Source organism: Theropithecus gelada, chromosome 4 (genome assembly GCF_003255815.1).
Source record: "Theropithecus gelada isolate Dixy chromosome 4, Tgel_1.0, whole genome shotgun sequence".
In the NCBI taxonomy this organism is placed as follows: Eukaryota; Metazoa; Chordata; class Mammalia; order Primates; family Cercopithecidae; genus Theropithecus; species Theropithecus gelada.
This window is the reverse complement of record NC_037671.1, coordinates 90964557-90992513: the sequence shown is the minus strand read 5'-3', so window position 1 is coordinate 90992513 and position 27957 is coordinate 90964557. Positions and strand designations below refer to the sequence as shown.

Here is a 27957-nt window from a genome sequence, read left to right as displayed (position 1 = left end):
CCTTGTTCATTAGAATGCAGATGTAATGGATAGAACTGAAGCACTTATTTTGGTCCATGAGTTTAAAGCTGGCTTTGAGGATGATAGAACACTTAGAAAAAAAGGAGACTATGTCACTAATATTTTTGGAGCCATGATTTCAGTCCTAGAGTCTTTATTTGGATTTTTATTTGAGAAATAGACTTGTATGTTTTTAAGCCACTCTAATTAGCTTTTTTAACCTTTTTTTTTTTAAAGGTACTCAAATGTCAACTTTATTGTTTCTATATAAACACCTTTTTGTACTGAAAACTGTAAAAATAACAAAGTGTGCTGTGATTGCAATCCAAATTTTTGAAAGCCAGAAAATCTAGTTATTATGCTATAGCCAAACTACCTAATGCTTTCTTTATCCACAAGTAACTTTGCTTCAATTTCTTGATGCTGGGTTTCATCTCACTGACTTTGGGCTTCTAAGACACATGGGAATACTAATGTCGTCTTTGGGTCAAATCAAACAGTAGAGCTAAAGTTATTCAAATACATTCAAATGACACAGATCCCTTACAAATTACTAGTATCACAGTAGGAAGAAAAAGATACAAGAAGAAAAATACATCCTAGAACTCATTAATATTGTTGGTGTATAGTCTATGCTAGCATAGAGTAGCTTTCACAACCTGCTGCATAAAATTACCAGCAAGAAGAAAAAGGTGCAAGAGTAAGTTTTATGGCTGAAGTGGCTTGGTGTCGTAATTCCCTATTCTAGCATTCTCAGAAGGATCCCATCCATTGGACACGCAGAAACTGCAGGGACATTTGAATGGTCTTGATTCCTTCCTAACTCCCTTAAGCCCAGTGTTTGTTAGTATTCTTTGATGCGTACGAACTCTGCCGAGTAACATGTATCTGAATCTTGCCATTCTTTCTCTCTGCACAGACAGCAATGTTCTTACTCCTCTCCTCCTGTAAATCAAGTCATCTCTGATTTCCCTGAGGACTGGTGCTCTTGCAGCAATTCCATCTATCACTCGATGGAGTGAATCTTCTGATAGAGGGGAAGGGGATTCGTTACTGGCGTTGATAGTCAAGTTACTAAGGTTCTTTATCAACATCTCGGAACAGATCTCAGAGGCCCCTGAATCGTCCCGAGAATTTTCTTGGGTCAGCATTTGTGAAGACTCTGGGATGGAGGTTGGACTGCTTTTTTAACCTTTATAGTCAAATCTAATCCTAACAAATACAGTAATCTGTGAAGAATCCAAACTTTCATAGAACTTTACCCTCAATAATATCTCTGAAAATAATCTACAAGATAAAATATTTGTCGAGCTAAAATACATTTATGTCAACTTAGAAGGGATGTTGTTGCCATAGAATGATTTATACAATATCATCCAGTAAGCATTTCTATCAGAAAATAATTTTGTCTTGTTTAAATAATTTTAATAATTTAAATTCAAACTATATAACTTAAGAAAAAATACACTTCAACTAGTTCTCTAAGGTTTTCAAAATCACTTCAGAGAAAACAATGGCACTCTTAAACATTGTCCAAAACATATTTTATTTGCTAAGGAAATTCCATGATTATAGAAGCAAATATTTTGTAATAGCAGATTGCATTATTTAAGCTTAGAATTTTTGAATTTGAGAGACTCTCCTTTAGAGATTAGACCTCTTTAGGCTTTACACATGACAAAATGCTCAGGCACTTAACACATTAAATTCAGTTTTCAATCTTACTCATATATGTAAGCTGGCAAACAGTGAATCTTACTGTGTGAACAACCCAGCTGTCCAAGTGTGCTGACTTTTTCCTAAATAAAATAAATAATTCTATATTTCTCAGTATTTACAATTTTTTTTTTTTTTTTTTGAGACGGAGTCTCGCTCTGTCGCCCAGGCTGGAGTGCAGTGGGGCGATCTCGGCTCACTGCAAGCTCCGCCTCCCAGGTTTACACCATTCTCCTGCCTCAGCCTCCTGAGTAGCCCGGACTACAGGCGCCCGCCACCGGGCCCGGCTAGTTTTTTGTATTTTTTAGTAGAGACGGGGTTTCACCATGTTAGCCAGGATGGTCTCGATCTCCTGACCTCGTGATCCGCCTGTTTCGGCCTCCCAAAGTGCAGGGATTACAGGCTTGAGCCACCGTGCCCGGCCAGTATTTACAAAAATTTATTCACTGATTAAGAGGATGACATATCAATGTGATACTATATTCCGGAGTTCATTGTGAAACTAGCTTCAGTCAGAATAAAACTCTAATCGCACATAGGGACAAAATTTTCATTAATTTCAATGAGAGTTTTTCCTACAGAAGTGCTTGCTGACTTACCCTTAGATTAAGCCATGTTCATTATTTCTTTTTTTTCTGGGAACATAAAGGCTTTTTTTCCCACATTTCATTCTTTTGCACTTACAGCTGTTTATCAATTAATAGAGAAAGGCTCCGTTATAAACCGCACTCTGGAAAGAATAAATTAGGTAAATTTGAATGACACAGGATGTTGTTAAGGATTTAGCAGTACTGCTAACATTCTTGGGTTTCACAATTATGGGCCTATAATGTTTTCCGTCTGTCTTCCTTGTTCGTTGAAATACTGGCATAATTTCAAAAGAAGTGTGTGTGAGGGGGCTGTGTATGTGGGTGTGTGTGTTTGTGTAAAGTACACCTACAAACCTAGTGAAGGGAGAAGTATAACTTCCTTCAGACTCATCATAGAACACAGAACAAGAGTATTTATGTCTCTAACAAATTCTACTTGATTCTCATTTAGTATCTCAAAATGTATAACGTCCATGCAGCTTGATTCTTGGGATGCAAACATTTTGTGTTTTAAAATAATTCTTTGACTTTATTTTATATTTATTTATAATTCTTTATTTATTTATTTGGATGACATTGGCCCTCAGCGTAAAAGAACAAGTTTCATCTGCTTGATTTAATATGGAGTGATTCAGGGCTGGAAAGGAGTTTCTTAGAAATAATGTATAGTAACAAAGACACCATGACAGATAAGGAGACGTTAGTCCTTGGAAAGGAGCCAATTTTAGAAGTTTGTGGAAAATAAAGCATAACACTAAAGAGAGGTGTAGTTGCACTTGAAGCAGCAAAGTAATGACGTCCTACTTATTTAAAGATATTCAATGCATATTTTGAACTTAGGTCTTAATTTATTCATCATTTCTTTTATTTCTGCTTTTGAATTTAAAGATATAATTGTGAGCAATACAAGGACTTTCTTTAGGGCAACCTTGAGTTTCAATAATCACCATTAGTTTTATCATTGTGTAATCCTGGGCTAATGTTAATTTCAAGTAAAGAAGGAAGAGTGGTTTGTTCCACACTAAAATGTGTTTCCCATTTAGTTCTCTTGAACTGGTTTTCTAAACCCTCAAGGTCTATTGTGTTTTATTTTGAAGGAAGGGGTTGATTAACTTGCTAAGAACTTTTCACAGAAACGTATTGCTGACCTTAATAATAGTCACTGAAGTTGGCAATAAAAAGAGAGGATGAAGGTGAGCAAAACTGCTTTGTCAACATACTAATTTCATGGCCGATGTTGTTAAAATATTATGTAAAATGACCAAAACATAATTTCTGAGTCATACATTAAGAAAAAAGATCTTAAAAAATTTTTAAACCATAATTTCTGTGTGACTTACTGCATTACAGATGTGCAAGTTTCAATTTTTCTTTCCTGTTCATGTTAATTCCACAAATTGGATGGTGCTTATAAACTTGAATTATACTTACATATATATTAGATAGTACATACATAACAGTACTGTATTTGAATTCTAGGAACTAAATGATAATGGATTAATCTCTAAAGAGAAAACTTTACAGATATTTTCATTTTTAAACTATTAGGCCTAAAGGGAGAGTTCACCTCTATTTTTGCTTTAAAAGTATGTTCATTTTTCAGTAATCTTGACAAAGAATTAATAAGAAAAGCTGATACAATAAAATTATTTAATCAATGGGGGAAATAGTCACCATTTTTATTATGGAAAGATCATTTAACATGAGATCTACATTCAACAAAGTGTAGGTGTATAATAGAATATTGTTAACAACAGGCACAATGCTGTACAGTAGATCTCTAGAACTTATTCATCTTGCATAACTGAAACTTTATACCCATTGAATAGTAACTTCCTGTATTCCTCTCTCCCTTAGCCTCTGGCAACCACCATTCTACTCTCTGCTTTTGTAAGTTTTACTATTTCATTAATACTTAATGTCACACAATATTTGTCTTTCTATGAACAGCTTACATTAATTAGCATACTGTCTTCTAAGTCCATGCATGTTGTCCCATCTGGTGGAATTTTCTTCTTTTTAAAGGCTGAGCACTATCCATTTGTGTCTATATACCACATTCTCCTATTTATTACTTTGCTGTACATTTGGTTGTTTCCACAGCTTGGTATTGTGAATAATGTTGCAATGCATGTATGTGGGATATGTGGGAATGCATATATCACGTTGAGATCCCAATTTCAATTATTCTGGATAAAGACCTGAAAGTGGAATTGCTGGGTTATGCTGCAGTTCGATTTTTAATTTTTTGAGGAATCTTCATACTATTTTCTGTAGCAGCTGTACCATTTAACATTCTTATCAAAGATGTTCAAGCATTCCAGTTTTTCTATATCCTTGCTAACTCTTGTTATTTTTTTGGTTATTTAATCATAGAAGGAGAAGTTAGCTGGCAAACCAGCGAGCAGGACCCCAAAAGACCCTAAGTCTGGCAGCATCTTGATTTTGGACTTCCCATCCTCCAGAACTATGATAAATAAATGTTCGTTGTCTTAGTCACTCAGTCTTTGATAATTTGTTATAGCTCCCCAAACTCATGAAGACAATTAGTGATGTTGAACATCTTTTCATATGCCTGTTGGCCATTTGTATGTCTTCTTTGGCAAAATGGCAAAATGTCTATTCAAAGCCTTTCTCCACTTATTAACAGGGTTATTTATTTTATTTTATTTTGGTATTGATTTGTAAGTGTTCTTTACATATTTTGAATATTAGTCCCTTATCAGATGTATGATTTGCAAACATTTACTCCCATTCTGTAGGTTGTCTTTTGTGTAGGAAATAGTAGTCTATTTTTAATATAGAAAAACAAATTTAATGTGAGATCTATTTTCAAAATATAAGTGTGCAATAGAATAGTGTTAGCTATGGGCACAATGCTATACAACAGATCTCCAGAGCTTATTCATCTTGAGTAACTCTAGTTCCATTTGGGGCCAAGTATTTTCTTTGCCTGAATTAAATCTTTTTGTTGTTGTTGTTGTTGTTGTTTGAGACAGAGTCTCTCTTCGTCGTCCAGGCTGGAGTGCCGTGGCACCATCTCAGCTCACTGCAAGCTCCGCCTCCCGGGTTCAGGCTGTTCTCCTGCCTCAGCCTCCGAGTAGCTGGGACTACAGGCGCGCGCCACCACGCCTGGCTAGTTTTTTTTTTTTTTTTTTTTTTTTAATTATTTTTAGTAGAGACGGGGTTTCACCGTGTTAGCCAGGATGGTCTCGATCTCCTGACCTCGTGATCCGCCTGCCTCGGCCTCCCAAAGTGCTGGGATTGCAGGCGTGAGCCACCACGCCCGGCCTGAATTAAATCTTAAATCATGCACTGCATACATGTAAAAAATTCCTAGATCTAGACAGATGTTTATTGAAAATGTTTAATTTGTCAATACAGTGCATCATTATTTAATGAAAGAAATAAATATTGCAGTGCTATTTTCTTTACTTATTTTACAAAAATCAATCTGGGAAAGATGATTTAGTAATGATCATTCTTCATTTGCAAAACAAAGTTGACTAATTCATAATAGAAAAGTTGGCTAGAATTTAAAGACTTACAGGAGAAATTCATATGACTCAGTCTGCTTTTGAGTAAACCAAAAGATACAAAAAAGATTTGACTATCTTTTGAAATACCGTGAATTCAAGTTTCTTTTCTTCCCGGATTTGGTTTAAGAGGGATTATTCTGTTAGGAATGAGAGAAAGAGCCTGGGAAAAAGCTTATAGAAAGGCAGAACCCTTTTCATTACCCATTAATGCTTTTTTAGAGTTGTTCATTTTTTCTATTCTATTGGTGTCACATAATATTTGTTTCATAATAAATTATGATCCATAGTACTATCAATTGAGTCAGTTCTATTACACTGTTTGGCAGAAACCCAAAATAGGCAAACATAAATTTTTGGTTTCCATTAAAACTTTGAGAATATTTAAAGCTTCTTTAAGGACAACAGGAAAGACCTGCTTCTATACTTAAAATATATTTCAGTGACATCCAAATAAATGGTTTTCCATTTCATACTGTAACTCTTTTAGAGATAAAATCAAAGAAAGTTGCAAGATATGCAGCCAGAATTCAAATGGTCATCTGGGAATATCAATACCATTCAAACTATTCAAACACAATAGCCCAGACAGACACACTTACTTCTACCACTCCAACGCTTGACAGATCAAACCATGTGGGAATTTAATTTTAGGATCTTCAGTTTCACCATGATGCAAGTCTTGCTGAGACCTGCCAGGCAGGCATTGCTGAACTTTAGCTCTCATTTTAAATCCAACTTTATGCTTTAATTTCTTCTTTGACTCAGAAATCATTTTTTTTTACTTCTTTTTCTATCACATTTTTTTCTCCTGACATCTTACAAAATTTTCAAATCCTCCATAAATCTTTTATTTTGTTTCAGGTAAGTATATTTGTTTCAGTCATCATCTGGTCATCCCCCAAAAGCACCAGAGAGGAATGAGAACCAATAATTGTGTAATATTTACGTGATTTAAAAATTAATTTAACCTTAGTACTAATTCCGGTGCTAATCTAACAGAATTTAAAGGATCTATTGTTGCTTCCCTAAATGTAAGAGAAAGAGGGAGGGAAAATCCCTTAAATCTAATCCCAGCAAATTTCCCTTCTTCAGTAAATATTCTGGGTTCCTCATAAAGATTTGTAGAAAGCATTTTAATATTTGGTGCCACTAATATTGACAGTCAAAATTTGTGATATTACGGGGCAAAGGAAAGATAAATAGAAAAAAATAATACAAGTCCTCAGTAATATAAAATGATAAAGAATAGATAATATCATTGTCTAAATGAACCTCTCTTTCTAAACTAAATAAATATTATTATATTTAAGAAACAACAGTTTTGCTAGCCAAAGATGATCATAGTCAAATTAATTACAATGTTAAATTCACAATGAAATTTTATTTTAAAACTTAATTTGTCTCTTAAGGAACAAAAGGAAGAGAATAAATGTTATTATTTTATTTTATTTATGTTTTTCTTCTAGAAATGCCTCATCTATAAATATTACTAATAAACTCTTAGTATAATGTCAATGTTTTAATTAATACTTGGTATTAATAAAATACACTCTTATTTTCTTCTTAAAAGATTAAATTTTATGGCACTACATCCTCTTGGTTTCCTCAAAAGTTTTTATAGAATGGAAGCAAAAGTGTTTTTGAGAAATCTAGGATATGTACTTCCATAAAATTATAATTGTTAATTTGTTCATATAGAAATCTTGATAGCTGTTATAATGATTTTATTATTTATAATGAATAATAAGTAATCTTGGCAATTTTTACCACCTTCACACATTATGCAAATTTTAAAAACTCTTCAAAAATAAAATATGAAAAATATACATCTAGTAAAATAGTTTTTGTTTGAAGTATTTATTTTCTATTTTTCCTCTAGTATGGTATGGAACACTAAATATTATTTAAATAATATCTTCTAAATGTTATAGGTAGTCAGAAGTTTTGCACTGCTTGTATGTATGCATTTTATAGCTGAGAGTGAATGAGTAAGGTGTAAGGTAAAAAAAATAGAGGAAGTTAGGGATAGCATCTTAGTTGAATAACAGAAAACATAATCATTTTAATAGTAAGAAATACATAATTTTAAAATGAAATTAAAACCATTAATAAACAGGTCAATGGCTAGAGAAAATTATTACACATTTACGTTTGTTTTTTACCTAAAGGTATGAACCATTCTATAGAAATGTAAGAGATGCAGGAGGATGGAAAATTACAGATTAAACTGTCTTGTCAGAAAATTCATCTTTTTTTCTAAAAAGTATGGTGACAGCTTTCCTCCTACTTCCCTGACATTAAAAAAATTTATAGATGATGAATAATAGTATAAAACTATAAATAGCCATGAGAATAGACATAATATATTCCAAGAATTCTAACTATATTATTGTACTGTGCACCTTTTACTGTTCAATTTGCACATTATGTTTCTGTAAATCTGTGAATGCCATCAATGTGCTTACTTGTAATTTTGAAACTGCACTACAATCATTGCTTTACAATATTTCAGAAGACAAATAATAGACTGCACTTTGCTTTTCTTTTATGATCATGTACTTTTAAAAGATGTATAATATTTACTCTTATGCAATAATATTTTTATCATGTCAAAATCGTTATTTTCTGCATTTTAAGAGCCGTATTATGTTTCTCCTTTAAAATATTCTTTGCTCATTTGCTTCTCTGTTTTCTTTCTTGATTCAAGCAATGGTAACACATCCCCCTTAACTTAGAAAGTATAACCATATATTAAAAACACTTCTTTAGATTTTTGTCAAGATTCTTATCATTGTGAGTGTAATTTTAAGTCAGTGGTTAAATATTAAATTCAGAAACATACTTAAGATTATCTGGCCCAAACTCTTTACAAATCACAAAATTAAAGCACAGCAAACTTAAATAATTCACCTACGATTATAGGAAAAGTTAAGGAAGACACCAAGTCACCCAAATGCTTTCAGAAAATCTCAATCTTCTTAAAAAACTTACTTTGGGCACATTCATATTTAGTAGACTTTTGGATTAAATACTCTAAGGTGTCTTCTCTATTTTGTCTCTCACAACTAAGTCCTTGGTAAAACCGAAGTAATATTTGAATATATTGGTGACTTATAAGTAATCTTTATGAAGTTGTGATTTGGGGAGCACACTGAGCTAAATACTGAAGTCTGCAATAGCTAAATTTGATAAGGAAATATAAGGGTAGACATATCTGTAATATTACAAGCCTAATTGTAACATTAAAAAAGTAAAAAGAAATGGGTAAAATTAATTTTAATAATACATTTTATGAAATCCAGTATGTCCCAAATATCATTTCAACTGTATGAGACATTATTATATCCTTTAACTTTTCTTACTCTTATCTATATATTATCATTTTATCTTTCTGTGCTGTACCTTGAATAACTTTTTTTCTGATCTATTTTTGGCTTTAAAATTCTCCCTGCAGCTGACTCTAATATTCATTAGATATTTAACTTACCCACTAAATTTTTATTTTTTATTTAGTTTTTGTTAAACTTTTATTTTCAAAAGTTCTTTTTGATTCTTTTTTATATATGCTTTGTTTCCACTTCTCTAAAGATATTTTTAAACTTCTTGTTTTTAAAGAAAATATTTTAGAATTGTGCGTGTATGTCTTATAATTCCTGTCTGACTTCTTTATGAGTGTGTTTTTGTTGCAGATACTTTGCTTTGTATCTCTTCTGGTACCTTGTCTTTCCATGTTCTTGGTTATTTTGTTATTTGATTGCCTTTTCAATGTTCTTAACAAATTATTTGAGGTTGTAAAGAAGATAACTTTCTGCAGAGAAGATCTGTGATTACTTCTTCTAAGTGTGAGGTGCCACTAACTGTCTAGGTCTATTTCATTTCAAGATCTGAGATTAAAGCTCCAAGTTTACACTCTGGCTGCCTTATGTTGTAGCTTCTCAAGATGTGTTTTCTTTTTACTTGCTGCTTTGTTTAGCACCAAGGGAACTGTTGTTGTTGTTAGTGTCCTGTGGTATGCTATTGGGAATGAGGTCAATTTTTTTTTTTTTTTTTTTGGTCTTCCTCTCATAATGATGGTTTAATACTTTGGGGACTTAGCTTAGTGTGGGCAGTGTCTACTATAATAGCTCCTTTCTTAGGCAGCCTCGTAGGTTTAACTTTTGTCTCTGTTGCTTCATAACTTTAAAGATCAAACTCAACATTCAAGATTGTTTTTTTGGATTGTCAACTTTGCTGTGTACAAAAGGCTTTAAGAATCCATTTCTTCTCTGCTCATCAGCTTTCTCTTAATTTTTATTAAGTAATTTTAATTTTTCACTATCTTGTCAGTTAATTCTTTTAAGAATAATTGGAAATACATATTTTTTTTTCTAGTATTTGGAGTTGGCTTGGTGGGAATAATGCTCAGAATTGCCTATCTTATTATATTCCTGAAAATGGAAGTTCAGTGGAAGTTCTTTTGTCTGTGGGTATGAAAAAAGATCATTCTAATATTTTGAAAATAGTTGGACATTATTGTATAATTTCAAGCAAACTATTTCAAGCCTAAATAATTTCACAGGGGGATTTGTACAGGAATATTTATAGTTATCTTATTTGTCCAAAGTCTAGCGGCATATTAATACCATATTGCAGGGGCTCTGTACTGAAAAATGATACTTAAGTTTTACAATAGTCATACCATGGAATAGACAACAGTGAAAATGGACAAATTACTAATGCATTAAACAGAATGGGTAAATCCTTGAAACATAATATTTCTCATTGAAGTAATTCTAAAAAGTCTAAAATACGGTATGACTTTTAATGCTCTTAAGCAAGGAAACAAAAGATTGATACTAAATGGTAAAACATTAAAACTAACAACATTAAAATTTAGGATATTTGTTACTTTTCAAAAAAGAAAACATGAATAGGATATGGGAAAAACACACCGGTAGCTTCAAATATTGGTAATGAATATCCTAGTTCTGAGTTTACATAGTGATTTCAAAGTATTTATTTTATTTTTATATTTTATAACTGTCCTACATTTATTATATATAACTTACATTTATCACTTAAGCTCACACAAACACATGTATGATTTTGTAGATATCTATAATTGTTCGAGTCCCATAAAAAACTATTAACCCTAAACTATAGGGTTTAGTGCCTCTCTGTGGCACCAAATAATTGAGCATGTGATGTAGTGACTTGAGTCCTGGTTTTAAATAACTGTAATTGAATCTTTTTTCTCAAAACCTAAGGATGCAGCTATGTGACTACACTATTTTGGATTGGACTAGAGTTCCAATCTATTTTCTAATCAATTTGGATATTACACACTGCCCCATTCAGATGTCTGAATTTACAAAATATATTCCATCTTAGTCTGGCTATTTTGGTCTGATTATTTCAAGTATGGTTACACAGAGAAAGGGGAAATGAAATTTGATAACAATCTTTAAAACTGTGGCTCATTATATCACTTTATTCCATACAATTCAAGCAAATCACTTTGGTAGGCTATATTATCATGTCAGTTAGCTCAAATGAACATGTTCACGAAACAGGCTTTGGATTCTGCTTACATTCTTGCTACATAAATATGGTTGTTGAAATTTATAAACAGTTGAACTTTGTTAATGCAAGCTGGTGGTTTTTCTAACATGATGAACAATTTACTAGAAAATTTCCATGCAACTAAGTGCAAAATTTACAGAAGATTTTGCCTACAATAAGGACAACAGTAGCAACAGCAGCACAGACCAAAATTTTACCTCCAATTACCCTAATCTGCTTCAAGCCAAAAATTAAAGAAAGGGATAGATCCAGAATATATATATATATGTGTGTGTGTGTGTGTGTGTGTGTGTGTAGCCTCTTGACTCTCTAAAGAACTTATTTTAACTTATTTTAAATGCTTCAAAAGTAAAAAAGGAGAATCCACATCAAGGAAGAAAAAAATCTGGTCTATTATCTTTTTCGTGTTGATTGTATGTTATCCTGTCTGTAAAGAATCACTAAACTATTTACAAAATATTACTCTCTTAAAAGGAATATGACAAAGTATTTTTTTTTTAGGATTTTCTTTAAGATTCATGACAGAAAAGGCATACATTGTTCAGATTGCACACAAAGTGGTTTCTAAAATGCATTCGTTTGTCTCATAGAAAATAATCACTGATCTTGGTACTTTGCTTTGTTAACATATAAACACATCCTCGGTTCCACAATAAATCTGTAAAATTTTACAGACATATATTTACATTTTTCCATCTATATTTCTATTTGAGAAGCAGCATATGTTAGGTTTGCCTAAATGAGTTAAATTATATTTGGGATAAGTAGGGAAAACAGTAACAAAATCAAAAAAAGAGAAGGCAACGTGAAACATTGGTATGTCATGTTGTTTCTGTCAAACTAAAACCTCACTTAGTACTACAGGAAGTATTGACTGTTTTGCAGGCGGTCTCATTTCCTTTGGTAGCCAGTTCTCTTTCGAGAGTGAACAAGTCTCCTAAAATAGACGCCCTAAATTGAATTGGTATGGGATGCCTAAATACCTTGGTTGCCTTTGAAAACAGGTCTCCAGGGTAGCAGCAATGTGACTGTATCACCAATTGAAAAATTCCAATTTACTTTCCTCTTTAGATCTGCACACAGAATGAATGAGTTCACATTAAATTGTTATGATCAAGAAAGATATTGCTTGTAACAGTCTTTCCTGGTTTTCAAATGACTTTGCCAGAGTTGAGAAGTAATATAAACATCAATAATAAAAGAAATTAGAGGGGCTGGAATGATTCGAAATGAATTGTATATGACTTTGGTTAAAACTGAAGAAATAAATTAACAAACAGAACATAGTAAATAAAAATAAAGAACTACATGTGTGGACACGGTAATATAAACTTTCAGGTATATACCTAGCTTTTCAAAATTCTATCTGTTAGGTATATTTCATCATTGGAGGCATCTTTAAAAAAAAACACGAAATGATTTTATGTGACTAGTAAAATTTCACTGTATTCTGTGTAAATCACACAGCATCTGGAATATTGAGCAGGCTCATTTCTTGAAAAATTGCAGACATTTTTTATAATAATTTAAATATCTAAATTTTGCAATGACTCGTTCTAATTAAAAAGATAAATCCTAATTCATCTAGTTAAAAATGTTAGCTGGGTGAGGTGACTCATGCTTCTAATCGCAGCACTTTGGGAGGCTGAGGCAGGAGGATTGTTTGAGCCCAAGAGTTTGAGACCAGCCCGAGCGATATGGCAAGACCCCATCTCTACAAAAAATAAAAATAAAATAAAAAATTACCCAGGCATTGTGGCACGTGTCTGTAGTCCCAGCTACTTGGAGGTTCAGATGGGAGGATCACTTAAGCCCAGGAGGTCAAAGCTGCAGTGAGCCGTGATCACCCCCACAGCACTCTCACCTGGGCCACAGAGCAAGACACTGTCTCATGAAAATAAATAAATAAAAATGTTGATAGAGATACATTGATTTAGGGACTCTGGCTTTCCTGAGCATTTTTTCTAGCATAATTAAACAAAAAATACATGGTGTGTTTTTTAAGTTTGACCAAGATAGTTTTAGTGTTTCGCTCAACTTGATTCTATTGACTAAGGCTTCTTTTCTGACTGTAGAATCCTACTCTCTCTTTTCTTCCATCATTTACTTTAGAAAACTTGCATTTGTAAATTCTTTCCCTATTCCTTTGAGATGTAAATTTTCTGCAATCTAGAGGTGCCTTCTTAGAGGACCCTGGAGCCATCCCTTTGAAATACAATCATCAAGAAAGTTGGTGCCCTTGTTTCCTAGTCTGTGTGGAGAACAGGTGTCTAACTTCTTCTGTAAGCGCCAATTATCAAACACAGATAGCCTGATCACATTGACCAACCAGCCCACTAAAGTCTTTCATTATGTTTCCACTAGCTTTCCTCGGTGTTTAAAAATCCTCTGTTTCTTGTTTCAGTGAAGCTGAGTTCAGTGTTTCTCCTTTATTGCAATAATTTTGACCCTATTTCAAGAGTCTTGAATGAAGCCTTGCTTGTCATTTTTAATAACCACTTGGCTCAATTTTTTTTCTTTGAGTGATCATGGATATTAACTGTATACATTCACATCAAAACATTTTTCTTCAAGAATGTAGATTGGAAAATATCATACTATTAGATTATGTATGTTTTTTTTTTCCATTGTAACAATATTATTTTTATAGCAGTTTATAAAATGCTTGCATGTTGTAAAATGCTTTCATGTTTACATGGAATGCCTCCAAAGGCATTATTTAATTTAATTTTCACAACACCTCAGTGAGATTGGCAACGACAGTATCATTGGGTTTACTCTGAGCTATTTGAGAGTTGGATTAATCATCTTGCCCAAGATTACAACAAAAGAGAACACAATAGAGTCACACTGGAAGTGAACCTTCTAGGTTCCCTATTGTTCTTATATCCACATTCTCCAGGTTTCATATCATAGCTCCCTTTAATGCATCTTTTGCTAATTATTGTTACGCAAAGTCATAATTTTAAGAACATGGCAAATTATAATTTAACTGAAGCCAATTGACTTCAATTGCTTTGTTTTATCAATTACTTTAAAATATTATATTCTGTTATTCACACGTGAATTTGTTAACTGTATATTATTCCATTTTGAACAAAGGTTAAACAGTAATGTTTGTTTGCTTCTAACACAGAGTCTAAAGACTGACAATTTTTAAACACAGCAGGCACTCAATATTTGTTGAGTAGATACATTAATGAAGTTGAATTTTTTAGGAAATCATATTTGTATTTTTGTAACATTTAGGACAAGGTTCATACACTATTGATAACCAGCAGCCAGTAAATATTGGTTGAGGAGAAAAATAGTAATAATTGTTCAGTTTTTATGGTTTTTATGTTAATAAAAGTTGGAAGAAAATGTTCTCTAAGAGAATATATGTCCTTGTTTTTACTGTTGTTTTATTGCCACTTTGTTAACCCTGTGTGAAAATCATTATAAAACAGTTTGGCAAGAATGTTCTCTGAGATGCTTTACTCAGAGAGGGCAATTGACTTCATTACACTAGAGATACTGTGACATTCACATTTACATCAAAAGGGAATGTGAGAAGGGTTAATACATACAGAACATTTTCTCACTTAATCTTTTAGAAAATGTCTTGTGGCCAGGCATGGTGGCTCACGCCTGTAATCCCAGCACTTTGGGAGCCCATGGTGGGTATATCTCAAGGTCAGAGTTTGAGACCAGCCTGGCCAACATGGTGAAACCCTATCTCTACTAAAAATACAAAAAAATAGCTGGGCGTGATAGCAGACACCTGTAATCCCAGCTACTTGGGAGGCTGAGGCAGGAGAATTGTTTAAACACAGGAAGCGCCGGTTGCAGTGAGCTGAGATCGTCCCGTTGTACTCCAGGCTGGGTGACAGGGCAAGACTGTCTCAAAACAACAACAACAAAAGTATTTGTACATTTGAGAAGGCTAAGAGAAATGAAGATTACCCATCTAATTCATGGAAATGCTGAGATATCAACACAAGTCTCATCTTGCTCTTCCTGTATACATGTGTACATGAGTTTAAATCCCATACTCATTTGATTCATTGAGACAGAAAATAATTTCACACAAAAAAGCACTCAGAAAATAGAGGCAGGTGGTAGGCTTTAAAGTATTTAAAGTAGGAGATATTTGTTCAATATCAGTATAGAATATACAGATACATTTCATGGCGGATGTTTATTATTTTTTCTGTAATATATAGTTAGTAATTCTTCAAATATTATTTTCTTCATTGAGTACAGATTTTACAAACTTCAGTTTGAGTGAATCCTTATAAAATAAAAGTAAATAAAGTAAAATATTTTTAAAAATGTGTAAGAACCTGTAGACCAAAAGGTCATTTGGTTAGCAGTTTCAAACAGTCTGTCACCTCTTCCCACTAAAATTTTCATTTAAAAAGGAACTTATAACATTATCAATTATATTATGAAAATAATCAAACTTTGGGATGGGTATAAGTGATTGTTTTCATGCTAAGATGTTAAGAATACCCCAATCTTATGTTAAGTGCTTGTGTACACCCAGAGCCAATAATAAGAATGTAAGATTATTGGTGAAACTCTCAAAAACAAACTCCTCCAGGTTGGAAAGAAACTTCTCACTAACTGACTTCATTTCGTCTTTCATTCTTATAATGGCCTTGACATTGGTGAAGGGCTGTAGTTTGTTATCATTATGGGAGACAAGATAAAATGGAAAGGAGTTGAGAAGGAAGAATTATAAAATCAAAACTAGAAAACATTTCTAATATCCTATAAATGAGATTGGATTCCTTCTTGTTGTTCTTGACCACAAAACCTTAAAGGAAGGGAATGCCTTGTTAATGGTAACATTCTCCTTTGGTAATAAAATAATATAAAATATCATATTAACCACTTGTAAACATTCACACACACAAACACACACACACACAAAGGAACATCTTTTTGATTTTTCACAGGAATAGCATAATGCAATAGTTATTTACCATAAGCAATAAAAAATACAGAAAATATATCAATACAATATAAAATCATGCAGCTTTAGAAAATTAGGAGCTGAAAGTCTTACATAGAGAATATTATATTATAAAAAGTAAACAGATAAAAATATAAAGAACAGCAGAGATGAAAAAAGACCTGGGTTAGACAATGAAACTGAAACTGAAATAGGAATAGCAGGATTTAAATCCACAATTGAGATGATAAAGAAAAGCATTAATCGTATAGGAAAATTGAGCTAATAATCTGGAGAAATTTGTTTTTAAAAAATCCATTAGAGTCTAAGAAAATGAAAAAGAGATGATCAATGAAAATGACTATGATTGATATGAATGGAGAACAGATTGTGGAAGTTTCACTTGCAGAAAGCGGGCATCCTTAACAAACAGAGCAATTAAGTATATGAAAAAGGCAATAGACTGAATATGAATAATAAAATTGTGATTTCAGTTTGGTAATAAGGATAAGTGTGTATCCTAGAATTGCCTTATAAGGTTAAGGTAATAAGGAGACTATAGATTTAGATATAGATGTAGATGTAGATATAGCTATAGATGTAGATATAGATATAGATACAGATATAGATGTAAGGAACTATACCACCAGGCAAACTCTTTTCTCTGGTGGGTGGGAGGTTTTATTTTTCATTTTCCTATTTGTTATATGTAGGTAGTTATTATTAATAAAAAGCTAAATAAAATATTTATAGCATGAAAAACCATGCATTATGCTACACAGAGTGGGTAAAATTCAGTGAGCATAATATGTAGACATAACTGCTTTAATAAAATTCACGTGTCTAGTTGTGTCACATGTTACTAATTTACTATATCTATATTTTTATATTCTAAACTGACAGACTACATCACAGCAGTACTACAGGAATAGTTGAACATGGCCATTTGGTCTCAACCATATGAACATTCAGAGGCTATTTCCCAGTGGAAACCTTTATATCCTACAAAGAATAATGGAAAAATGAATAAAGGCAGCTAAGATTATCTATCACCTTTCCATCTATCCACACACATAAAAATGCCCACTGATAATCACAGACATTTAAAATCATTGGTTATTCACACTATTAGGTCAATTGCTTTTATGAGATAATGACTTAACTGAGCTCAAACTAAGTGATTTTGAGACTGGGGAAGGAGAATGAGAAGGCAATGAAAAATACATAAAGAAAAATCTATGTCAGAATGGTGGAACTTCTATATTCTCAGAGTTTTTTTTTTTTTTTTTTTACCTGGACATGCACTGACTATTTTGTTGTTGAGAATATGCACACTTGAGATGACTTGTATCATTTTAGGTGCTTGAATAACATAAGCTCTCTAAGGCAGTCACATAATTCACCATACATTGACTTGAATTGATTTTAAAACATCCATCAGAAAGCTTAAGTGGCATTTCTGGGCCATGTTATGGACCTTTTTACTTATTGCCTATATGTAAATTTCTTGTTTTGAAAGACAGTAGCATTTTATATGGTTTTTGCCATCTGAATGATAAGTGCAATTTTGTACAATAAAAAGAATTGCTTTGAGGCAGTTGAGATTTAATTAAATTCACTGAGTCTTGTGATAAAAAAAAAAATTATTCCAAAACTAGAATGCACACAGCACATTTTTGAACCAGTATTAGCCTCCTCTCATACTCATTATAAGCTTTGACAGATTATTTGAAAAAAAAATTACACGCAAAGTGTATTGATTTTCACAACAGTTTGCAACTCATACTTTGCATCGGTATTGTAGATTGTTCAGAGAAGTATGGACTTCAATATGCAAAATTAAAATGTTTTAAATAATTCCCAATGCAACACTTCTGTATTGTACCCTTCCAGTTTACTCTTAATAGCTATATCAAGTAAATAAGTAAATATTCAAACATACACTGCTAATTTGAGATGTGTATGACTTATCTTTTCACTTGGTTGTAAAATCTTAATGGCTTAAGACAATATCTTATATTTCTTTCTTTATCTTTCCTGATGCTTATCATAATATGATCCACTTGGCATACACTTTCTGATTAATTGACTGATTGCTGTCAAGTTTTTGCTAATTATTTATCAAATTTCAACAGCTTCTTTCTTCAAAAAGATCAAAGACTTCTACAGAAAGCTGCATATTTATAGCGTTTAGCACAGCCAAGTTGAAAATAGTAAATCCAGAAAACATGTAGAAAAAAAAAAAATCAGAGCAATGAAGAAGGGCAAATGATAAAATCAATTTAATACACCCTTATTGGTCACTTAATTTTATGCGTTAAACTGTATTGCCAAGTCATTAGGCCATCAAAAATGATATTATTTATGGGATGCAAAGGGAGTAAAGGTCTTGCCTGTTGCCTAGGCCTCCTGGATTTTCTTTCTGGACTGGTATAAGTATAATATTTTTCAGCTTTAATTTTTGTCTCAGTTTATAACATTGCCATGTGTGTTAGTCCATTTTCATAATACTGATAAAGACATACCCAAAACTGGGCAGTTTACAAAAGAAAGAGGTTTAATTGAACTTACAGTTCCACATGGCTGGGGAGGCCTCACAATTATAGCAGAAGGTAAAGAGGAGCATGTGACATCTTACATGGATGATGGCAGGCAAAAAGAGCATGTACAGGGAAACTCCCATTTTTAAGACCATCAAATCACATGAGACTCCTTCCTTCCCAATGAGAACAGCATGAGAAAGACCTGTCCCCTTAATTCAATCACCTCCCACAAGGTTCCTCTCATGACATGTGGGAATTGTGGGGGTTACAATTCAAAATGTTATTTGGGTAGGGACACAGCCAAACCACATCATTCTTCCCCCAGTCACTCCCATTTTTCCCTTCCTGACTGCCCAAGAAGGTTCTTCATGAGGGCTGTGCTCCTGTAGCAAACTTCTGTTTGGGCATCCAAGAGTTTCCAAACATCTTCTGAAATCTAGGAGGAGGTTCCCAAACCTCAATTCTTGACTTCTGTGCACTCACAGGCTCAACACCATGTGGAATCTGTCAAGGCTCAGGGTTTGAACCCTCTGAAGCCATGGCCCAAGCGCTTCTAGGTTGGCCCCTTTCAGCCGTAGCTGGAGTGACTGGGTCATAGTGCACCAAGTTCCTTAATTGCACACACTAGAGGGACCCTGGGCCCAGCATTCAAAACCATTTTTTCCTCCTAAACCTCCAGGCCTGTGATGGGAGGGGCTGCTGTGAAGACCTCTGACATGCCCTGGAGACATTTCCCCTATTGTCTAGGGGATTAACATTTGGCTCCTCATTACTTACTCAAATTTCTGCAGCCAGCTTAAATTTCTCCTCATAAAATGGGATTTTCTGTCTTTCTTTCTTTTTTTTTCTTTTTTTTTTTTAAGATGAAGTCTCACACTGTCACCCAGGCTGGAGTGCAGTGGTGTCATCTTGACTGACTGAATCCTATGCCTCCCAGGTTCAAGCGATTCTTCTGCCTTAGCCTCCTGAGTAGTTGAGATTACAGGCATGTGCCACCACTCCCAGCTAACTTTTGTATTTTTAGTAGAGGCGGGGGTTTCACCATGTTGGTCAGGCTGGTCTTGAACTCCTGACCTTGTGATCCACCTGCCTCAGCCTCCCAAAGTGCTAGGATTACAGGCCTTTTCTTTTCTATGGCATTATCATTCTCTAAATGTTCTGCTCTTTTATGCTCCGCTTCCCTTATAAAACTGAATGCCTTTAACAAGACCCAAGTCACCTCTTGAATACTCTGCTGCTTAGAAATGTCTTCCACTAGATACCCTAAATCACCTCTCTTAAGTTCAAAGTTCCACAAATCTCTAGGGCAGGGGCAAAATGCCACCAGTTTCTTTACTAAAACATAACAAGAGTCACCTTTTCTCCAGTTCCCAACAAGTTCCTCATCTCCATCTGAGACCACCTCAGCCTAGACTTTATTGTCCATACCTCTACCAGTATTTTAGGCAAAGCCATTCAACAAGTCTCTAAGAAGTTCTGAACTTTCCCACATTTTCCTGTCATCTTCTGAGCTCTCCAAACTGTTCAAACCTCTGCCTGTTCCCAGTTCCAAAGTCGCTGCCACATTTTTGGGTATCTTTTCTGCTGTCCCCACTCCTGGTACCAACTTGCCATATTAATCCATTTTCATGCTGCTGATAAAGACATACTCAAAGCTGTGCAATTTACAAAAGAAAGAGGTTTAATTAGACTTAAAGTTCCACATGGCTAGGGAGGCCTCACACTCATGGCAAATGGCAAGAAGGAACACGTCACGTCTTACTTGGATGGTGGCAGGCAAAAAGCTTGTGCAGGGAAACTCCCATTTTTAAAACAATCAAATCTCATGAGACTCATTCACTATCACAAGAACAGTGCAGGAAAGATCCATACTCACAATTCAATCACCTCCCACCAGGTTCCTCCCACAATACATGGGAATAGTGGGAGTTACAATTTAAGATAAGATTTGAGTGGGGACACAGCCAAACCATATCACCATGCAGTGGGGCACAGACAACACTATGGTTCCACATGAGGCAGATTTATAGTAGAATACTTTGGCAGGAAAATCTTACAAGCATGGAATTGGTGGAATACACCATACCTTAAGTACTCATTATCCCACATTGCAAGCCAGGCATAGATTGTCTGTATGTTAAAGTTTCAGTAAACGATATCTACCATCATAATACTCTACAAATGTGGACAGAGAGGGATAGAAGGGAGGAGAGGCAAGAGAATGACTACATGATTATTTAATAAGAATTCCCTATTCAGAGAAATATTCCTGTAGCATCAATCTGTACTAGGTAGCTAACTCAAATATACTGAGACAACATTCTGCTAAGCTATTAGCACAAAGGGTGTGGATAGAAAGTGAATGTCTAGAATCATCCAGAAACAAAGATAAGAGAGCTGAAAAGCTAATATTAAATCACCAAGCTAAACCTTCTAGAGTAAGGGGATACTACAGCAGCCATGACATCCATTTCTGTAAATCTCTATTCAGATTATTTTGACAGCACATCATATTGATCATATGGATATTGAGTGGCATGTGATTCAGTATCAGAGACCAGCTATCAGCCTCTCTGTTCTTGAGTCTAAGGGCATATATATTACTGTCAATGCAACACAGAAACCACTCTTGATCATATTGCTTCATAGCTTTATAATAGTACATTTCCCTGTGCATAAAAAAGACTGATGCTATGGTTGGAATGTGTCCTCTGAAGATAATGTGTTAAAAACTTGATCCCCAAGGCAGAGGTGTTGGGAGGTGGGACCTTTAAGAGGTATTAATGTCCTGTGTGTCCCGTTCTCATGAATGAATTAATGCTGTTATCATGGTTGTGGTTTCCTCACATAATGATGAGTTCAGTCTCCACTTGAATGCTCTTTTGAGCCCTCTTTTCCCCTTCCACCTTCTTCCATGGGATGAAGCAGTAGGAAGGCCCTTGAAAGATGCCAGATCCATAATGTTAGACTTCTCAGACTTTAGAACTTTTCAAAACAAATTTCTGTGATTTATACATTACTCAGTCTTAGGTATTCTTTTAGAGCAGCACAAAATGAAGTATGACAAATACAAACATTTCCTATTGAAAATAAAAGACTTGTTTGTATGTGTGAACATAATTTAGAGATTTCCAGGTTGCTTCATATATTTTTTAATTCTTTGTGGAAAAATTTTTGAATAATTTTGTTTTCTAATATAAATATTATTAGATAATTTCAAAATCCTCTTTAAGTTATGTTATCTACCTCATCATAAGGACCACCTAATCATTTAATCACTTAAACAAGTATTAGAGCCTTTGTTGATTTAATAAATTATATCCATCATGTTAGTTATAATTTACATTGCATATTTACATTATTTAGTATCCACTATATATATATTCAGTATGTATTGGATATTTGAAATAGTAGGTTATTTGTTGCAAAAATGTTTTTCTTCTTCCTCATAGGTTAATAAACACATTATTTATGCTTGTTCTCCCCTTCACTGCCTTTTATCTCTTCTTTACTTCCACTTCTATTCCATGTTTTCTTTAAGGACAATGTTTTATTATTATTATTGTATTCCATGTGGCAGTAATTATTTAGAAGTTGGGCAAGAGTCCTCAAGTAGAAAAACAGATCAGGGAAAGTTGATTACTAAGGATTCTCTTCTGTCTTATTGTGAGCTATCTAGTTGATCCATTTGTCCTTACACAAAATAAAAACATCAGAAGAGTGAATTGTAAAAGGCTGTTACCTGGCCTCTCATTCTCCTTCATTGCAAGGCAAGGAGACAATTTAAGCAGAGTTGGATAAAGACATCTTGGTGTAAATAGCTTAGTAAACATGTGCACAGTTATTTCATTTATAGCTTATCTTATTTTCTCCTATGGTCTGCTCTTAAAGGTTTAAGGAGCAGAAGTCAAAAGTAAAGAGATTGTAGTTGTTTCTATATCTAGATTAGTAAAAGTTTGGATTTGAATTTTCAAGTAAAATCTCTAGGGATCTGTTTATACACCTTTGTTCAAGTTAAATCCCTCCTCCTAAGGTGTGGACTCATTGAAGTCCTTAGGTGTGTTATTCAATTGATGTGGTTATTTCTTTGTTTGTTCCAGAATGCCTTTTTTGTCCCCACCCCACTCTCACCAATGCAATATCTTACCCACTTGAACTGTTTTAAAGCCATTTCAAGTATGTTCATAGAGAATGTAACACAATTGTAGATTGTCACATGATTAAAAATGAAATAAAAATAATTAGCAAAGGTATTAGGGTTGTTGGAAATCTAGGAGAAAGAAAAAATGAGGGAAACTTTTTATTCTTGCTTTCCTCAAGTCTAAAATGAAGAAATTCACACACTCTTTTATTAGGTTTCTAGCAGTTCCATGTTATACTATATAAGATGCATTTTTATAGGATATATTTATAAGAATAAAATTGCTATGCTGCTTGAAAATTAGAAAATTCCAATTTGCATTTGGTAACTGCAAGTATAAAAGAGCAAGAAGTTTGAACAGTGAGGTCTAGTCCAGTAGCCATTCCCATATCTATAAAAACAAATATTTGAGGAAACAATGACAATAAAATAATCATCAAACAATATTCATAAAGTATGCCATGAAGTAAAAAATCTTCCTTTTGCTATGAAAAACTGTTATATTCGTACAACAGTAGATATTAAAAAAATACAGTGTTTTTGTGCCTGTATACAAAATAATTTCAGGGGGGCGGAGCAAGATGGCCAAATAGGAACAGCTCCAGTCTCCAACTCCCAGCGCGAGCGACACAGAAGACCGGTGATTTCTGCATTTTCAACTGAGGTACTGGGTTCATCTCACTAGGGAGTGCCAGACAATCGGTGCTGGTCAGCTGCTGCAGCCCGACCGACCAGTGAGAGCTGAAGCAGGGCGAGGCATCGCCTCACCTGGGAAGTGCAAGGGGAAAGGGAATCCCTTTTCCTAGCCAGGGGAACTGAGACACACAACACCTGGAAAATTGGGTAACTCCCACCCCAATACTGCGCTTTAAGCAAACAGGCACACCAGGAGATTATATCCCACACCTGGCTGGGAGGGTCCCACACCCACGGAGCCTCCCTCATTGCTAGCACAGCAGTCTGTGATCTCGCGGCAAGGCAGCAGCGAGGCTGGGGGAGGGGCGCACGCCATTGCTGAGGCATAAGTAGGTAAACAAAGCCGCTGGGAAGCTCGAACTGGGTGGAGCTCACAGCAGCTCAAGGAAACCTGCCTGTCTCTGTAGACTCCACCTCTGGGGGCAGGGCACAGCTACACAACAACAACAACAACAACAAAAAAGCAGCAGAAAGCTCTGCAGACGCAAACGACTCTGTCTGACAGCTTTGAAGAGTGCAGTGGATCTCCCAACACGGAGGTTGAGATCTGAGAAGGGACAGACTGCCTGCTCAAGTGGGTCCCTGACCCCTGAGTAGCCTAACTGGGAGACATCCCCCACTAGGGGCAGTCTGACACCCCACACCTCACAGGGTGGAGTACACCCCTGAGAGGAAGCCTCCAAAGCAAGAATCAGACAGGTACACTCGCTGTTCAGCAATATTCTATCTTCTGCAGCCTCTGCTGCTGACACCCAGGCAAACAGGGTCTGGAGTGGACCTCAAGCAATCTCCAACAGACCTACAGCTGAGGGTCCTGACTGTTAGAAGGAAAACTATCAAACAGGAAGGACACCTACACCAAAACCCCATCAGTACGTCACCATCATCATCAAAGACCAGTGGCAGATAAAACCACAAAGATGGAGAAAAAGCAGGGCAGAAAAGCTGGAAATTCAAAAAATAAGAGCGCATCTCCCCCGGCAAAGGAGCGCAGCTCATCGCCAGCAACGGATCAAAGCTGGATGGAGAATGACTTTGACGAGATGAGAGAAGAAGGCTTCAGTCCATCAAACTTCTCAGAGCTAAAGGAGGAATTACGTACCCAGCGCAAAGAAACTAAAAATCTTGAAAGAAAAGTGGAAGAATTGATGGCTAGAGTAATTAATGCAGAGAAGGTCATAAACAAAATGAAAGAGATGAAAATCATGACACGAGAAATACGTGACAAATGCACAAGCTTCAGTAACCGACTCAATCAACTGGAAGAAAGAGTATCAGCGATTGAGGATCAAATGAATGAAATGAAGTGAGAAGAGAAACCAAAAGAAAAAAGAAGAAAAAGAAATGAACAAAGCCTGCAAGAAGTATAGGATTATGTAAAAAGACCAAATCTACATCTGATGGGGGTGCCTGAAAATGAGCGGGAAAATGGAGCCAAGTTGGAAAACACTCTTCAGGATATCATTCAGGAGAACTTCCCCAACCTAGTAGGGTAGGCCAACATTCAAATCCAGGAAATACAGAGAACGCCACAAAGATACTCCTCGAGAAGAGCAACTCCAAGACATATAATTGCCAGATTCACCAAAGTTGAAATGAAGGAAAAAATGTTAAGGGCAGCCAGAGAGAAAGGTCGGGTTACCCACAAAGGGAAGCCCCTCAGACTAACAGCAGATCTCTCGGCAGAAACTCTCCAAGCCAGAAGAGAGTGGGGGCCAATATTCAACATTCTTAAAGAAAAGAATTTTCAACCCAGAATTTCATAGCCAGCCAAACTAAGTTTCATAAGTGAAGGAGAAATAAAATCCTTTACACATAAACAAATGCTTAGAGATTTTGTCACCACTAGGCCTGCCTTACAAGAGACCCTGAAGGAAGCACTAAACATGGAAAGGAACAACCGGTACCAGCCGCTGCAAAAACATGCCAAAATGTAAAGACCATTTAGGCTAGGAAGAAACTGCATCAACTAACGAGCAAAATAACCAGTTAATATCATAATGGCAGGATCAAGTTCACACATAACAATATTAACCTTAAATGTAAATAGACTAAATGCTCCAATTAAAAGACACAGACTGGCAAACTGGATAAAGAGTCAAGACCCATCAGTCTGCTGTATTCAGGAGACCCATCTCACACGCAGAGACATACATAGGCTCAAAATAAAGGGATGGAGGAAGATTTACCAAGCAAATGGAGAACAAAAAAAAGTGGGGGTTGCAATCCTAGTCTCTGATAAAACAGACTTTAAACCATCAAAGATCAAAAGAGACAAAGAAGGCCATTACATAATGGTAAAGGGATCAATTCAACAGGAAGAGCTAACTATCCTAAATATATATGCACCCAATACAGGAGCACCCAGATTCATAAAGCAAGTCCTTAGAGACTTACAAAGAGACTTAGACTCCCATACAATAATAATGGGAGACTTCAACACTCCATTGTCAACATTAGACAGATCAACGAGACAGAAAGTTAACAAGGATATCCAGGAATTGAACTCATCTCTGCAGCAAGCAGACCTAATAGACATCTATAGAACTCTCCACCCCAAATCAACAGAATATACATTCTTCTCAGCACCACATCGTACTTATTCCAAAATTGACCACGTAATTGGAAGTAAAGCACTCCTCAGCAAATGTACAAGAACAGAAATTATAACAAACTGTCTCTCAGACCACAGTGCAATCAAACTAGAACTCAGGACTAAGAAACTCAATCAAAACCGCTCAACTACATGGAAACTGAACAACCTGCTCCTGAATGACTACTGGGTACATAACGAAATGAAGGCAGAAATAAAGATGTTCTTTGAAACCAATGAGAACAAAGATACAACATACCAGAATCTCTGGGACACATTTAAAGCAGTGTGTAGAGGGAAATTTATAGCACTAAATGCCCACAAGAGAAAGCAGGAAAGATCTAAAATTGACACTCTAACATCGCAATTAAAAGAACTAGAGAAGCAAGAGCAAACACATTCCAAAGCTAGCAGAAGGCAAGAAATAACTAAGATCAGAGCAGAACTGAAGGAGATAGAGACACAAAAAACCCTCCAAAAAATCAATGAATCCAGGAGTTGGTTTTTTGAAAAGATCAACAAAATTGACAGACCACTAGCAAGACTAATAAAGAAGAAAAGAGAGAAGAATCAAATCGACGCAATTAAAAATGAAAAAGGGGATATCACCACCGACCCCACAGAAATACAAACTACCATCAGAGAATACTATAAACACCTCTACGCAAATAAACTGGAAAATCTAGAAGAAATGGATAATTTCCTGGACACTTACACTCTTCCAAGACTAAACCAGGAAGAAGTTGAATCCCTGAATAGACCAATAGCAGGCTCTGAAATCGAGGCAACAATTAATAGCCTACCAACCAAAAAAAGTCCAGGACCAGATGGATTCACAGCTGAATTCTACCAGAGGTACAAGGAGGAGCTGGTACCATTCCTTCTGAAACTATTCCAATCAATAGAAAAAGAGGGAATCCTCCCTAACTCATTTTATGAGGCCAACATCATCCTGATACCAAAGCCTGGCAGAGACACAACAAAAAAAGAGAATTTTAGACCAATATCCCTGATGAACATCGATGCAAAAATCCTCAATAAAATACTGGCAAACCGGATTCAGCAACACATCAAAAAGCTTATCCACCATGATCAAGTGGGCTTCATCCCTGGGATGCAAGGCTGGTTCAACATTCGCAAATCAATAAACATAATCCAGCATATAAACAGAACCAAAGACAAGAACCACATGATTATTTCAATAGATGCAGAAAAGGCTTTTGACAAAATTCAACAGCCCTTCATGCTAAAAACGCTCAATAAATTCGGTATTGATGGAACGTACCTCAAAATAATAAGAGCTATTTATGACAAACCCACAGCCAATATCATACTGAATGGGCAAAAACTGGAAAAATTCCCTTTGAAAACTGGCACAAGACAGGGATGCCCTCTCTCACCACTCCTATTCAACATAGTGTTGGAAGTTCTGGCTAGGGTAATCAGGCAAGAGAAAGAAATCAAGGGTATTCAGTTAGGAAAAGAAGAAGTCAAATTGTCCCTGTTTGCAGATGACATGATTGTATATTTAGAAAACCCCATTGTCTCAGCCCAAAATCTCCTTAAGCTGATAAGCAACTTCAGCAAAGTCTCAGGATACAAAATTAATGTGCAAAAATCACAAGCATTCTTATACAC

At 35.1% G+C, this 27957-nt stretch overlaps 1 pseudogene; it reads right to left on the bottom strand.

Annotated features, from left to right (window-relative positions):
- Positions 1 to 707: 707 nt before the first annotated feature.
- Positions 708 to 27957, bottom strand: part of LOC112622627 — a 93757-nt pseudogene continuing 66507 nt past the window's right edge.